The sequence below is a fragment of the Heterocephalus glaber genome, unplaced genomic scaffold (genome assembly GCF_053883595.1).
Source record: "Heterocephalus glaber isolate CG9 unplaced genomic scaffold, H.glaber_assembly_v1.0 deba00001594, whole genome shotgun sequence".
Taxonomy (NCBI): domain Eukaryota; kingdom Metazoa; phylum Chordata; class Mammalia; order Rodentia; family Bathyergidae; genus Heterocephalus; species Heterocephalus glaber.
This window is the reverse complement of record NW_028258369.1, coordinates 11755706-11770027: the sequence shown is the minus strand read 5'-3', so window position 1 is coordinate 11770027 and position 14322 is coordinate 11755706.

Below are 14322 nucleotides of genomic sequence, written 5' to 3'. Positions count from 1 at the left end.
ATACCTATCCTCCATGTTGCTCCTTATTTATACTTTGGATTTATCATATAAGAGATTCTATGCTATATTTAAGTTTGTGTGTCTGATTTATTCATTTAGCATTATGGTGTCAAGGTGCATCCATTCCCTAAAAATGACTCAAGTTTATCCTTTATGGCAGAGAGTACTCCATTGTGTGTAAATACCACATTTTCTTTACCCATACATTTGTTGATGGACATACAAGCTGTTCCATAATTTAGCTATTATGAATTGTGCTGCTATAAACATGAGTATGTGTGTATCACTGTGGTATGATAACTTTAACTCTTTGGGGGAGATACTTAGAAGGGGAATACCTGGGTCAAATGGAACCTCTAGCTTTAATTTTTTGAGGAATCTCCATACTGATTTCCATAGTGGTTGTATCAATTTACACTCTCACCAACAATGGAGAAGGGTTCCTTTTCCCCCACAGCCTTGCCAGCATTTGTTATTATTTGATTTCTTGATAATAGCCATTCTTTCTGGAGTGAGATAGAATCTCAGTGTTGTTTCAATTTGCATTTCTTAAATGTCCACCTTTATATTATTTAGGATTAGGATTTTGTGCAGAAATTCTTTTTTTAGGTTTGTCTGTAATGTACAAGAAATATCAAACTGCAATCAAAGTATGAATGCCATATAAATAATGTGGGAAAATTGAAAGTGTACAAAATTTAGCATAAAACTAACATGTCAATTATTGTTACAGGAGTACAAATGAAGACAATGAATGCACAATTTAATAGGAAAAGAGTTTGCATATATTAGCATAAACTGGTTAAAGTTGCGCTGTCCAATGCAGTAGCCACTAATTCCAGCTACTAAGCATTTAAATTAAAATTACAGTAATGAAATTTAAAAATTCAGTCCTCAATTGAATCAGCTACATTTTTTTTTGTGGTACTAGGAACTGAACCTAGGGCATTTGCACTGAACTACATCCCCAGCCCTTTTGTAATTTTTATTTTGAGACAGGGTCTCACTAAGTTGCTAAATTGACCAGACTGGGCTTGAAATTGTGATCCTCCTGCCTCAGCCTCCCAGAGTGCTAGGTTTACAGGCCTGTGCTATCACACCTAGCTGAATCAGTCACATTTCAAGTGCTTAATAGCCACAGGGTTACTGGCCACTGTACTGGACAGCACAGATACTGAATATTTCCTTCATCTCAGAAAGTTCCATTGGACAACACTGACTTAAAGCAATAAATGGGTTCAGGAAACTCTACTCCCGAATATGTCCCCTTGGCAGACTGAGTATTTAAGCTAAAGGGAATTGGAAGACCACAGAAGCAGGTCGGTCTCCTTGATCTCCTGCCCCTTCTCTCCTGAAACAGAACCTGAAAGTCCTCTTGCTCCTTTCTCCCCTAAAATGGGCCATAGAAACTAGGATTCCCTTCACCCCTTCTTTGCTGGAGCAGGCCATAAAACCTATGATCACTCTCTGACCTTCTTCCCTAAAGACTGTCATGTGACACATGCCCTGCCCTGTACCCAGAAGGAAGCAGTGCCATACAGAAGAATCAAAAGAAACAGGTCTTGCTATGTGCCCTTGCCCCACCCCCAGTTTATTACATTATAGCACACTCTTTTCCTCCAATTATACTTCTCTATGACCATATAAATACACGGATTTCCCTACATGGGGGGCGTGCTACTGGGGCTGGAGCCCAGGGCCTTGCTCATGCTAGGCAAGTGCTCTACCCCTGAGCTACACCTCCAGTGATACCTTTTCAGTCTGAAGACCCCCATGCCATGCAAACTTAGTAAATATGTATGCTTTTCTCTTTTTAATCTGTCTTTTGTTATAGAGGGTCTCATCTATGTACCTTAACATGGGTGAGGAAAAGATATTAATTTCTTCCCCTTTACCACTAAAACTCCATTCCTTTTTTTCAACAAAGCACATCCTATTATTTCTTTCTCTCTTTCTTTTCTTTTTCTTTTCTTTTTTTGAGATGGGGGCTCACCATTTAGTTCAAGCTGGCATCGAACTCACTGTGATCTCCTGGCTCAGCCTCCTGAGTCCTAGAATTTCAGGCCTGTGCCACCCTTCCCAGCTATTTCTTTTCCTCTATACAGTGACCTATACCTATTGTAAAAGTTTCAAACAAATCCTGAGTGTAGAAAATGGGAAATAAAAGTCCCTCTCTTAACCACTTTGCAATTTAAAAAGTAAACCTGATGCCTACAAAAAGCTTTCAGATTGTTTGAGAGTAAGGAATGGACTTATCTTTTTCATCACAATCATAAAAGCTGTCATTTGAGATTCCATCTTAGCCCAGAAAGAATGAGTATCATAAAAAACAAACAGTAACAAATGCTGGTGAGGCTGTGAGGTGGAGTAGTGAGGATATGAACCCTTCTACATTGTTGTTGGGAATGTAAACTAGTGCAACCACTATGGAAATTATGGAGATTCCTCAAAGAACTGAAACTAGAAATTCCAGTTGATCTAGCTACTCCCTTTTTTGGTATCTTTCAAGAGTTAAAGACATCATATTACAGCGATTATAGCAGCACAACTCATAATGAAGCAGGAATATAAGGTGGCTAAAACTAGCTGGGAAAGGAGGTATGACACACCTGCAAAACAATTCTCACAACCCTGCATGTGAACATCTCACATGAACTCAAGCAAGTTTTTGATAGCATGACCTGGATGTGACTCCAGTGTGGGAAATTTGAAAAAGAAACAGTCACCATTAAGTGCTCACTATCGTACCCCTTCATGGTAGCCTACCCTACACTGTAAGGTGTATTTTTATTTTTATTTTTTATTTTTCCTCCTTTTCTACTCAGCCCAAACTCGCTCTGCAGAGCCCATCCTTCCCTTACCCTTCTGTTTTTTCCTACCTTTAATACATATGAAACTTTGCCACCGTTTATGCTTGTTTCATTCAATTCTTTATCCAGGCCAGAAAGGACCTATAAGTCACCTCTAAAAGGAGACTCCAGCACCCCAGAATCCAGTAACATATATTTGGCTTAGCCAGCCAGAACAGGTAAGGCCCTTTGGGCACATTTTTTCTCTCTCTTCCCTATGCCAGGAATTTGGAAGACTTTTCTCATGGTGCTAGAACTGTTTCATGCTTTTCCCACCATGTGGGGTGGGAGGAGAATTCATGGCCTCTGTGTTTTTCTTCCAGCTGTGGGAGGCCTTTAGGCCCGCTTCAAGTTTACCTCCCTTTTTCTTTCTTTTTCTCATTTGCAGTCACTCTGCTGGTATGAGTTAAGTAGCCAGAGATCTTGTTATTATACCTTTTGTTCTTGCATTTCTGTTCTCCATGCTATTTTGCTACTCATTTGGAAAATTAACTTAGTCTCTGCCTACCCCAGTTTACTCCTTTTGACCTCAAAGTCCCATCTGCTTTCCCCCTAGATGGCCATTTCTGTCTCAGGGTGCTATATTATTCAGGGTTACAATCTTGTCATGCGACTGGCTGTTGGGTTTTTTTTTTGTGGGGGGGGTCAGCCACCACCATGGTTTTTTTTTACCATTATTTTAAACATCTGGGCTTCCTCCCTCTTTTCTTTTAAATTGGTCTAGATTCCGTACTTGTTTCTTCTAATAAAATTCAGGTAATCTAGACATATACTTTATGGCCTGAGCAGAACAAAAGAACAGCCAGTAAAGCTTAACTCAAGTGACTGTTAGTATACAAAAATAGAGCCATTCTTGCTCTGAAAATGTTTTAAGTTTTTTTTAAAAAGAGGTTTCCATCTCTACTGCCTTAAAGCATCAGAAGTTTTACTATTGTAGTAAATGTGAGGGGCATTGTTTCCCAAGTGGCTCTACCATGCTTAAGTAGAGCCATCAAGTGGCTCGATGTGGTGAAGGGAGTCTGGCTGGGAAAGGACTCCATCCTGATCTCATGGGAGTTTCAAAAGGCTAAGTAAAGCCATCAAGTGGCTCAACATCCTTCTCCCTAAGGAGTTAGTGGGCCCCAGTATGGAGACAGAAGTCCTTCAGTGGGGCTTTCTTCTATGCTTCTATGAAAGATGCTGGAATGCTTTGTGGACCCAAATCAGTCTCCTTCTGCACGGGATGACATCTTAAGGAGCCAAGACCTAGTTGTCCCTCTCTCTCTAGGCCCCAAGACAAGCCATGGGAAACCACATGAACCATGCCCCACAGGTTCCAACGACTTTACCAATAGGCCTTATCCTTGATCAGTGGGAAAAGTTTGACCCTGTCAGTTTAAAAAGGGAATAGTTTATCTACTATTGTAATATAGTTTAGGTTCAATGTGAGCTAGGAAATGGCAAGAGGTGGGTACAGGATGGCAGTTGAAATTATGAGACTATTTTCAGTTAAACTGTTTTTGCTTAAAACATAGAAGATGAAGTGAAATCCCTGATGTTTAGGCTTTTGTGACCCTTTATCTCAGGAAAAGCCCAGAACTATGGTATGGAGAGTGGCCCCTGAGGAAGAGAGAGATATCTTTGATGATCCTGTCCTTGAGATCCCCACCTGCCTCTTAGGGAGATATAGGTCTCTCCAGTCTGTTTAATGAAGACAGTTATACTGGGAGGTCCCCTTGACCTTCTCCTTATAATCCTCAGGCTAGTAAATCAGTCCCATTCCCATCAAGTGACTCAGGAACTCCACTGGATCCTAGTGCCCCAGAAGAAGCCAGTGTTCCTCAGCCCCCTTATCATGCTCCTCAGACAGACTTAAGTCCCACTGGGTGCACACAGACAGTTTTAAGCCCCACAGGACATACCTGAAGTGGTGCTTCTTACTCCTCTAATTCACAACTCGTTCTCCTCCTTAGAGAAGTCCCAGGAGCAGAGGGGACTACCCAAGTTCAGGTCCCCTTTTCAGTTGCAGATATCCAGTAATGGAAAGAATGGCTAGGCTATCAGAGGACCCTAGTAAGTTTGCAGATGGGTTTCGGACTTTGACTCTTGCTTTTGACTTATCATGGTGAGATATCCAATTCATCCTGGTCACTTGCTATACACCAGATGAAAAGCAAAGAATCCTATAAAAGGCTAAGGATCATGCAAATGAGCAACATGCTTTATGAAGGGAAGAAAACCACCCTGGAGAGGCTATTCTCCCTTCAACAGAACCAAACTGGGACTATAATATTAGTGAGGGACTAAAAATAATGTCTGACATGATAGCTGCTCTTACCATGGGGATGAAAATGTGTATTAAGAAATCTGTTTATTATGATAAGATGAGCAGGGTCATACAGAGCAAAGAGGAAAATCCAACTGTCTTCCATAGCCAATTGGTAGAAGTCTTTCATAAATATACTAACATAGATCCATCTTCCAAGAAGGGAATGGCACTGGTGGGACATCATTTCATTTGTCAATCAGCCCCAGATATTTAGTATAAATTGCAAAAACTTCAGATGGGTTCACAGACACCCATGATCCAATTACCTTTTCTGTGTTCAACAATTGGGATTCAGAGGCTGAGATTATAGCTGGTGCAATTGGCAATGCTTTAAACTCACCCAAATTGTCTAAGGCAATGATGTCAAACCGTTTAGTTTTCAATAATAACAAACAGCCCACTCTGGCACTTGTGCCATAGGTTCGCCACCACTTGTCTAAGGAAAAACCCAAAAATAACTGAGGGAAGAGTTCCTGTTTCAAGTGTAAGAAAGTCTGGACACTGGCAATGTGACTGCACCGAGCCACTGACTAGGCCCTGCTCTGAGTGTGAGACAGCCAATGTGCCTGACTCATGGCACTGGAGGGTTGACTGTCCCCACTCCCAAAGAGGGGCTAAGCCAGCCAAAACCCTTATTTCCTGCTCTTACAACTGAGGAGGCCCAAGGGTATCTACAGTGCCCTTGCCCACAGATATAACTATTTCCTGTGAGGAACCCTGGGTAATCTTAGACGTTATGGGTGAGCCAATTCAATTACTTATCAACACAGGGGCAGTGCATTCAGTTTTGACTTCCTTCTCTGGAAAACCCTCCTCTGGGTCTATAGCCATAGTTGGGTTGAGAGGACCCCTAGTTGGAGATTCTTTACTCCTGCTCTGACATGCCACTTTGAAAGCCGAATGTTTAACCATAAGTTTTTAATTGTCTCATAGTGTCCTATTCCCTTGCTAGGAAGATATTCACTAGCAAAATTGGGAGCAATTCTCAAATTCCAAGATAGATTTTACCTGTTGAGACTACACCAGATCTCCCTGACCTAATTAGCCATCAGGTGGATCCTGCTGCATGGTATAATGGAATACCTGGTAGGACAAATTCAGCTATGCCAGTAGTTATAAAACTAAAAGATCCTAGCTGATTTCCTAACTGAAAGAAGTATCTAATCAAAGAAGAGGCACATAAAGGCCTCCAGCCTCTGATAGACAGGTTTCTCATATACAGCCTTCTGCAGCCTTGTGAGCCTCCTTGCAGTATTCCTATTCTCCCTGTAATAAAGCCCTCAGGAGAATATAGGATGGTATAAGACCTCTGCCTCATTAATGAGGTTGCCATCGCAGTCTACCCTCTGGTGACAAATCCATATACAATTTTCTCTCAAATTCCAGGGGACACTAATTGGTTCTCAGTCTTAAATCTTAAAGGCACATTCTTTTCCATTCCCCTACATTCAGATTCCCAGACTCTGTTTGCCTTTGAATGGGAAAATCCCATTTCAAGAGAAAAGCAACAGTACACTTGGATAATTCTCCCATAGAAGTTTAGAGGTAGTCCTCACCTTTTTGCTCAGGCACTAGACTTACGGATCTTAGAGCTTAAACAGAAAAACATCCTACAGTATGTAGATGATATTCTAGTTTGCAGCTCAACTCAGAGGTTATCCAACCATAATACTATACAAACCCTCAACTTTCTAGCTAGGAAGGGATATAAAGTCTCCAAGGAGAAGGCTCAGATATCCCTCCAAAATATTCAATATTTGGGATACATTCTTACACTTTGGGAACAACAGCTGTCTAGGGACTGGATCCAGGGTATCTGTGGTCTTGAGCCTCCTGGCATCAAACAGCAGCTTCATTCCTGCCTAGGAATTGCAAGATTCTGCTGGATCTGGTTACCCAACTTTGGACTAACAGCAAAGCCTTTATATGAGACTATCAAAGGCCCTGAGTCTGTGCCCCTAGAATGAACAAAAGTGACTGATGATGTCTTTAAAGAAATGAAGCATGCCTTACTCAGGCTCCAGCACTGAGAATACCTGACTTAAGAAAATCCTTCTTTCTCTACATTTCAGAAAAGAGAGAATTGCCTTGGGTGTCTTGACCCAAAGGCTAGGACAAGAACTCTGCCTGGTGGCATACTTTTCAAAAAAGTTAGATGGGGTAGCTGCTGGTTGACCACTCTGCCTGAGAGCAGTAGCAGAGCAGTAGCAGCTACAGCTATGCTAACAGAGGAAGCTGCAAAATTAACTTTAGGACAAGGACTAGAAGCCCGGACTTCCCATCAGATCAGGGCTATTCTGGAGACAAATGGTTACTTGTGGTTAACAAGGGAACAGCTTACCAAGTATCAGGCCATGCTCTAAGACACCCCTGAGGTTATTATAAAAACTTGCATCACTCTTAATCCTGCCTCTTTGATGCCTACAGGCCCAGATGTTAGCCACTCTGTGAACAAGTGACCTCCCAGACCCATGAAAACAGGCAGGACATTAGTGACCTGCCTCTCCAAGGCTCTGAGGAGGTATGGTTCACTGATGGAAGTAGCCTTGTGCAAGAAGGACATCAAAAGGCAGGTTATGCAGTTATCAGTGCACAACAGGTCATTGAAGTAAAACCTTTCCCCCCAGGGAGCTCTGCTCAAAAGGCAGAGCTAATAGCTCTTGCTCAGACATTGATATTAGGAAAAAGCAAAAAGTAAATACCTATAGATGCCAAATATGCCTTTCTGGTGCTACATGTTCATGCAGAAATCTGGAAAGAAAGAGGTTTGCTAACTAATAAGCAATCATCAATAAAGTACAAACAGGAAATTCTAAACTCCTAGAGGCAGCCCATCTTCCCAAGCAGGTCACAGTCATGCATTGTAAGGGACACCTGAGATATGTATATAGTCTTCTTGGGAAAAGCAAAAAGGAACACCTTACAGCCCCTTAAGACTCCAGCCTTATTCCTGGTTCCTGAGGAACCATTAAAACCAGTCTATACTCCTCAGGAAGATAAATGGACCTTAGGACAAGAGAGAACTAAGAAGGAACACTGGTGGTATTTAGAAAACAAACTGGTCCTTCCTCAAGGAACACAGTGGAGGGCTATAAAAACCCTTCATGATTCCTTCCATATGGGAAAACATGCTACACTGGAAATGGTCACATAAATTTTCACAATACTGGGAATCACCCAACAGGTCTGCAAAGCTTGTCCACACTGGCTCTACAGTAACCTGGGCAAGCCCAAACCACCTCCTTTGTTAGAACTTGTACAGAGGAGAGGGACATAGCTTGGGGAAGACTGGCAGTTAGACTTTATCATGTGCCACCATGTAGGGGATTTAAACAGATATTAGTCCTAAATGACACCTTTATAGGCTGGATTGAGGGCTTTCTCACCCATTCAGAAAAGGCTATGGAGGTAGTCATTCCCTGGAATGGACTATTCCAGTCCCTCCAGAGTGACAATGGGCCTTCTTTTACCTCTCAAATAACTCAGAGGGTGGCAAAAGTTTTAGGAATAAAGTACCATTTTCATTCTACATGGAGAACTCAGTCTTCTGGAAAGATTGAGAGAGCAAACCAGATCCTGAAATGGTCTCTGACAAAACTTTGCCAAGAGACATCTGAGTCCTGGCTCTAATTACTGCCAATAGCTCTCATGAGGGTTCAAAATACACCCCAAACTGGGCCAAATATGAGCCTACTTGAGATGTTATATGGGAGGGTGTTTCTATCCTCTGATATGGTAGTAAACCCAGAGATCATGAGACTTACAATATCTTACTAGTCTAGGCTAAGTACAACAGGCTATCCAAATAGATAACAGAGTCCTGCCAACTTCTGGTATCCACCCTGGAGACCAAGTGCTCATAAAAACTTGGAACAAAGGGACTCTGGCAGAACAATTAAGACCAAAATGGAAGGGCCCCTTTTCAGCTACCCTTGTCATACCCACTGCAGTAAAGGTGGCAGAGATAGATAACTTGATTAATCTTTCTAGGATAAAGCCACTTAAAGGGTCTGAAGAAAAAGACCGCCCAAAAGGAAAAAGCTATTCCTGTGAGCCTCTGGAAGACTTGAGGTTTCTCTTCAAAAAGCAAGACTCCAGGGCTGCTACAGATAAGTGAATGGAATTTTGCTAAGGCCATGCCTCTCAAGCTCTTGAAAATTTATCTGACATCCTTCTCTGACGTACGTTCTCCTCCACAGGAAGCATGGAAATCTGACCTGCTCCTCATATTTGGGCTAATAGTAAAGTTTCTTTCTCCCATCAAATAGGCAGATCAACAGTCACTAATTCTTTTCTCATTGTCTCCTAACAGTTTTTCTCTTTAACCCAGCCAGTGAACAACAACACCCCAAAGTAGTTGGAGACAATGTAATTCCCAGTAGGTAGGGTCTACAGCCCCTTCCCACCAGAATTAGCTTTAAGACTACAGGGACCTCCACTCCTTCAACAACCCATAAAGAATTATGGGGATATGTGTCTCTGAAGGGGAAATGAGGCAGGAAGATAGGGTGGCTAAAACTAGCTGGGAAAGGAGGTGTGACCTGCAAAACAATTCTCAGAGCCCTGCATGTGAACTTCTCATGAGAACTTAAGCAGGTTTTTGATAGGATGTGTCAAAATTGTGTGGGAAATTTGAAAAAGAAACAGTCACCATTGAGTGCTCACTATCATACCCCTTTATGGTAGCCTACCCTACACTGTAAGGTGTATTTTTATTTTTCCTCCCTTTTTACTTTGCCCAAACTCACTCTGCAGAGTCCATTCTTCCCTTACCCTTCTGTTTTTTCCTACCTTCAATAAATGTGAAACTTTTCCACTGTTTATGCTTGTTTTGTTCAATTCTTTGTCCAGGCCAGAAAGGACCTACAAGTCACCTCTAAAAGGAGACTCCAGCATACCAGAATCAAGTAACAGTAATAGCTAGAGCTTGGAAGCAGCATATGTGTCCAACAACAGATGAATGAATAAAACAAAAGTGGATAAATTTGAGTCATTTGTAGGAAAATAGATGCACCTTGAGAGCATAATTTTAAGTGAAATAAATCAAACACACAAGCTTAAATATAACTTCTCTTACATGAGAAACCCATAGCATAAATAACTTGGAAATAAGCAAAATAACATACAGTCATTAGGAAACAGAGAGATAGATCTTTTGCAAATAGGAAGGGGACCAAGAAAAGCAGGGGAGGAGGAAGGAGGGGAGGGAATGGGAAGGATAATAAAATTACTGTGCTACAGGGCAAATATATGTTGCCAAAGTTTCCCAAATTGATTAAAACACCTTACACTCAACAGCAACATAACAGAGTTGGGGCTGCTCCATGACCTTGTCACCACTTGGCTGGGGCCAGCTCTGGATAGCAAGAAAAATCTGCAAGGAAATATCCCGTAATCCATCTGATGCAAGAGTCTGAACTGGATTTAGCAACATTTATAGGGTAGGTGGAGAAAACTGAGCTCTCAAAGGAAACAGAAGGTTTAGCCTGAGTGGCAGAAGCTGAAGGAAGATGAGAGAGACTAACAGCACACCCAGTAATTCCCCTTCAACCAATTTCCCACCAGAAATGCATACATGTCTTCTCCAAAAAGCAAAAACAAAATTATTTATAGGAGCATTTTTTATAATTCTCCCAAACTGGAAACACTCATGCACATCAAGAGTAGAGTTGAGCTGAGATGGTGATGCATGCCTGTAATCCCAACTACTCAGAGGGCTGAAACAGGAGGATTACAAGTTCAAGGCCAGGTTAGGCAATTTAGTGAGACCCTGTTTTAAAATGAAAAGTAAAGGGCCAGAGATTTAGCTCAGTGATGCCACGCCTGCCTTGCAAGTGCAAGGTCCTGAGTTTGATCCCTGGTACTGCAAAATAAATAAAATAAAATAAAATATAAAAAGGGCTGTGTATGTAGTTCAGTGGTAGAGTGCTTGCCTAGCATATATGTGTAAGCCCTGGGCTCCATGTCCAGTAACACACACACACACACACACACACACACACACACACACACACACACACTAGACACATCCAGTATAGTCATGTAATAGAACAATATATTGCTACAAAAAATAATCTGTAACTACCTGCCACAATATGGATGTGGTTCATAATGTTGAGTGGAACGTCAGATGCTGAAGTAGATACACCATGTGAAACCATTTTTAAAAATACAGAATCAAGCAAAAGTAAACCATGCCACTGGATACTAGGATACTAGTTTCTCGCTGGTCAGGCAGTGGTAGGGAGGAAGGTCACTGCAGGGCTGATAATATTCTATACTTGACCTGGGTGCAGGTTCCATGGGTGTGCTCAGTGGTGAAAACTCACTTCTATGCACTCTTCTCTGTGTGTGTTATACTTCAATAAGAAGTTTTTAAAGCTGAATTTATATCTCTCATATCTCCTTCCTCAGACTGTTTTCCTTTCTCTACCTGTTTTTTTTTTCTGATACTGGAGATCAAACTGAGGGGTGCTGTACCACTGAGCTGCATCTTCAGTCCCTTTTATGCTTTCTGTTGAGGCAGGGTCTCAATAAATTGCTCAGGCTAGCCTTGAACTTGGATCCTCCTGAGTAGCAGGAGTTACATGTGTGTACCACTGCATCCAGCCCTCTACTTTTTTTTAAAATGTTTTTATTGGTACATGCTTGCTAATCATCATGCTAGTGCATGATGTTTACATTTTTCTTAGGGGGTAGGTACATATACTTAACACATCTTAATTCTTTTTGTTCTCTCCCCTTCCTCCATCTTTTTGCCTCCTTCCCATTTGCAAAAGATCTAGCTCCGTTTCCTCTTGTCTTCTTTTATTTTGTTTTTAAAATTATTTATACTTTGAACTTCTCCTGTAAGAGAAGTTATGCAATATCTAAGCTTGTGCGTCTGATTTATTTCACTTAACTTTATGGTCTCAAGGTGCATCCATTTCCTACAAATGACTCAAGTTTATCCTTCTTTATGGCACAGTAGTGCTCCACTGTGTATAAATACCACCTTTTTCTTTTTATCCATTCATCTATTGATGGATATACAGGCTGTCTACAAGCTTTAGCTATTATGAATTTTCCTGCTATAAACATAAGTATGCATACATCACTGTAATATGATGTCCTTAACTCTTCTGGGAAAATACCAAGAAAGGGAATAGCTGGGTTGAGTGGAATTTCTAATTTTAGTTTTTTTGCAGAATCTCCATACTGATTTCCATAGTAGTTGTGCCAGTTTACATTCCTACCAACAATGTAGAAGGGTGCCTACCCCCACCCCCTACAGACTCACTTGTTATTTGTTTTGTTTGGTTTTTTTTGGTACCGGGGATCGAACTCGGGTCCTTGCGCTTGCACAGCAGGTGGAGAAACCACTGAGCTAAATCCCCGGTCCACTTGTTATTTGTTTTTTGATAGCTATTCTGTCTTGAGTAAAATGAAACCTCAATGTTGTTTAAATTTGCATCTCTCTGATGGCCTGAGATATTTAGCATTTTTTCATGTATTTATTGGCCATTTGTACGTCTTTTTCTAAAATGTCTATTCATTTTAGTTGCCCATTTTTTGATTGGGTCTTTTGTTTTGGAGGTGTCTGATTTTTTTGAGTTCTTTCTAAATTCTAGATATTGGACTTCTGTCAGAGGAGTGCCTGGCAAGGATTTTTTCCCATTCTGTAGCCCTCGACTTCTTGTCCTGCTATCCAGCTCCACCATCCTCCTACAGCCCCATCCAGAGATGTGGGGCTTGTTCTAAACCCTCCAAATTCAATGGGTACCAGGGAGGGGCTCTCTCTCCTCTCCACCCCATTGCCACTGCCTGCTTTTAGGCACACCCTCCCCTGGATACTCTCGCTGCCAGGGACAACCATCCTCAGGGCACGGGTGCAACATGATGGAACTCTCTGCTCACACCCTTGGTGAGTCCCCACTGCCAGGGCCAAGCTCCACCTCTGACATTTATTAGTATCTCTCCACTCTCTCATCCCAGGACCCACCTAATAACAATGTGTGCTTCAAGGGTGGCTGTGACCCATCCCCTGCCTATCTCTCCAAAGTTATCTTTTGCACTGGGTACTTCCTGCCCCACCTCACGTGCACCAGCCAGGCTGTTCCATGCCTCTGTACTTTCATCCACAGAGCTTCTTTGCCTCAAGCCTCTTCACCCCACCTGACTTCTCTGTGGTCTCCTCCCCTTCTCTATGAAGAGGACTTTTCCTACCCCCAGCTCACCTCTTGCTTTAGCCTTTGTGCCTATCTTTTTCTTTTCCACAGGTTTATCTAAGCGCCTGTGTGATTCTAGAAATGGATACGAGACAGGAAACTACTTGCCCTCATGGAACACCTGTTTCATCATATGTGTTAGGGAGAGGGGAATGAATTAATGAACAAATGAATGAATAAAATACATAGAATGTAAATTAACAATGACAGATATGGAGAAAAATAAAGCAGGGAAGTAGGGGACAGGAACTGGTACTTTTTGGCTCACAGAAGCCTTCCCAGGAAAGCTATATGGGAGCAAAGACCCAAAGGAAGTAAGATGCCTGTGGGCAAAGCTCTGGAGAGGGAAGAGCAAGTGCAAGACCCTTGAGGTGGTCACATGCTTGGCATGTTCTGGAAGGAGCGAGGAGACTGGAACTGGAGCCAGAGAACAGAGTTTTAGGAGATGAGCAGGGTCGGGGAGGAAGAGAGGGGCGTTTCATGCAGGCCTGTGGCCCAGGTGAAGGAGGACTTTGGCATTTACCCTGAGTGAGGTATTGGAGGAGGAACACGACTGACTATGAGTTCAAAGCCTCCCTCTAGTGCCATGAGTATCATAGCCTAGACTGGCTGCGACAAGAGTGGAGCCAGGTATGAGGTGAGTGTTGTCCTCCAGGCCAGAACTATGGTGGCTTGGCCCTGGGTGGTGGCAGTGGAGGTGACAAGAAGTGACTGGCTTCTGACTGTACTTGGAACATCGTGCCCACAGGATTTGCTGACAGATAACATGTAGGGTATGAAAAAAAGAGGCAATTGAGGGCTGAGCAACTGGGGTGATAGAGCTGCTGTTTACTGATGGGGAGACATTTCCTGGGAGGACAGGGATCTGGGTGGAGGGTGCTCCATTTGGGACACAGGAAGTTTGAGAAGCCTAGGGGACACCCGAGTGTTAAGGCTGAGTGATCAGCTGGATAGACAC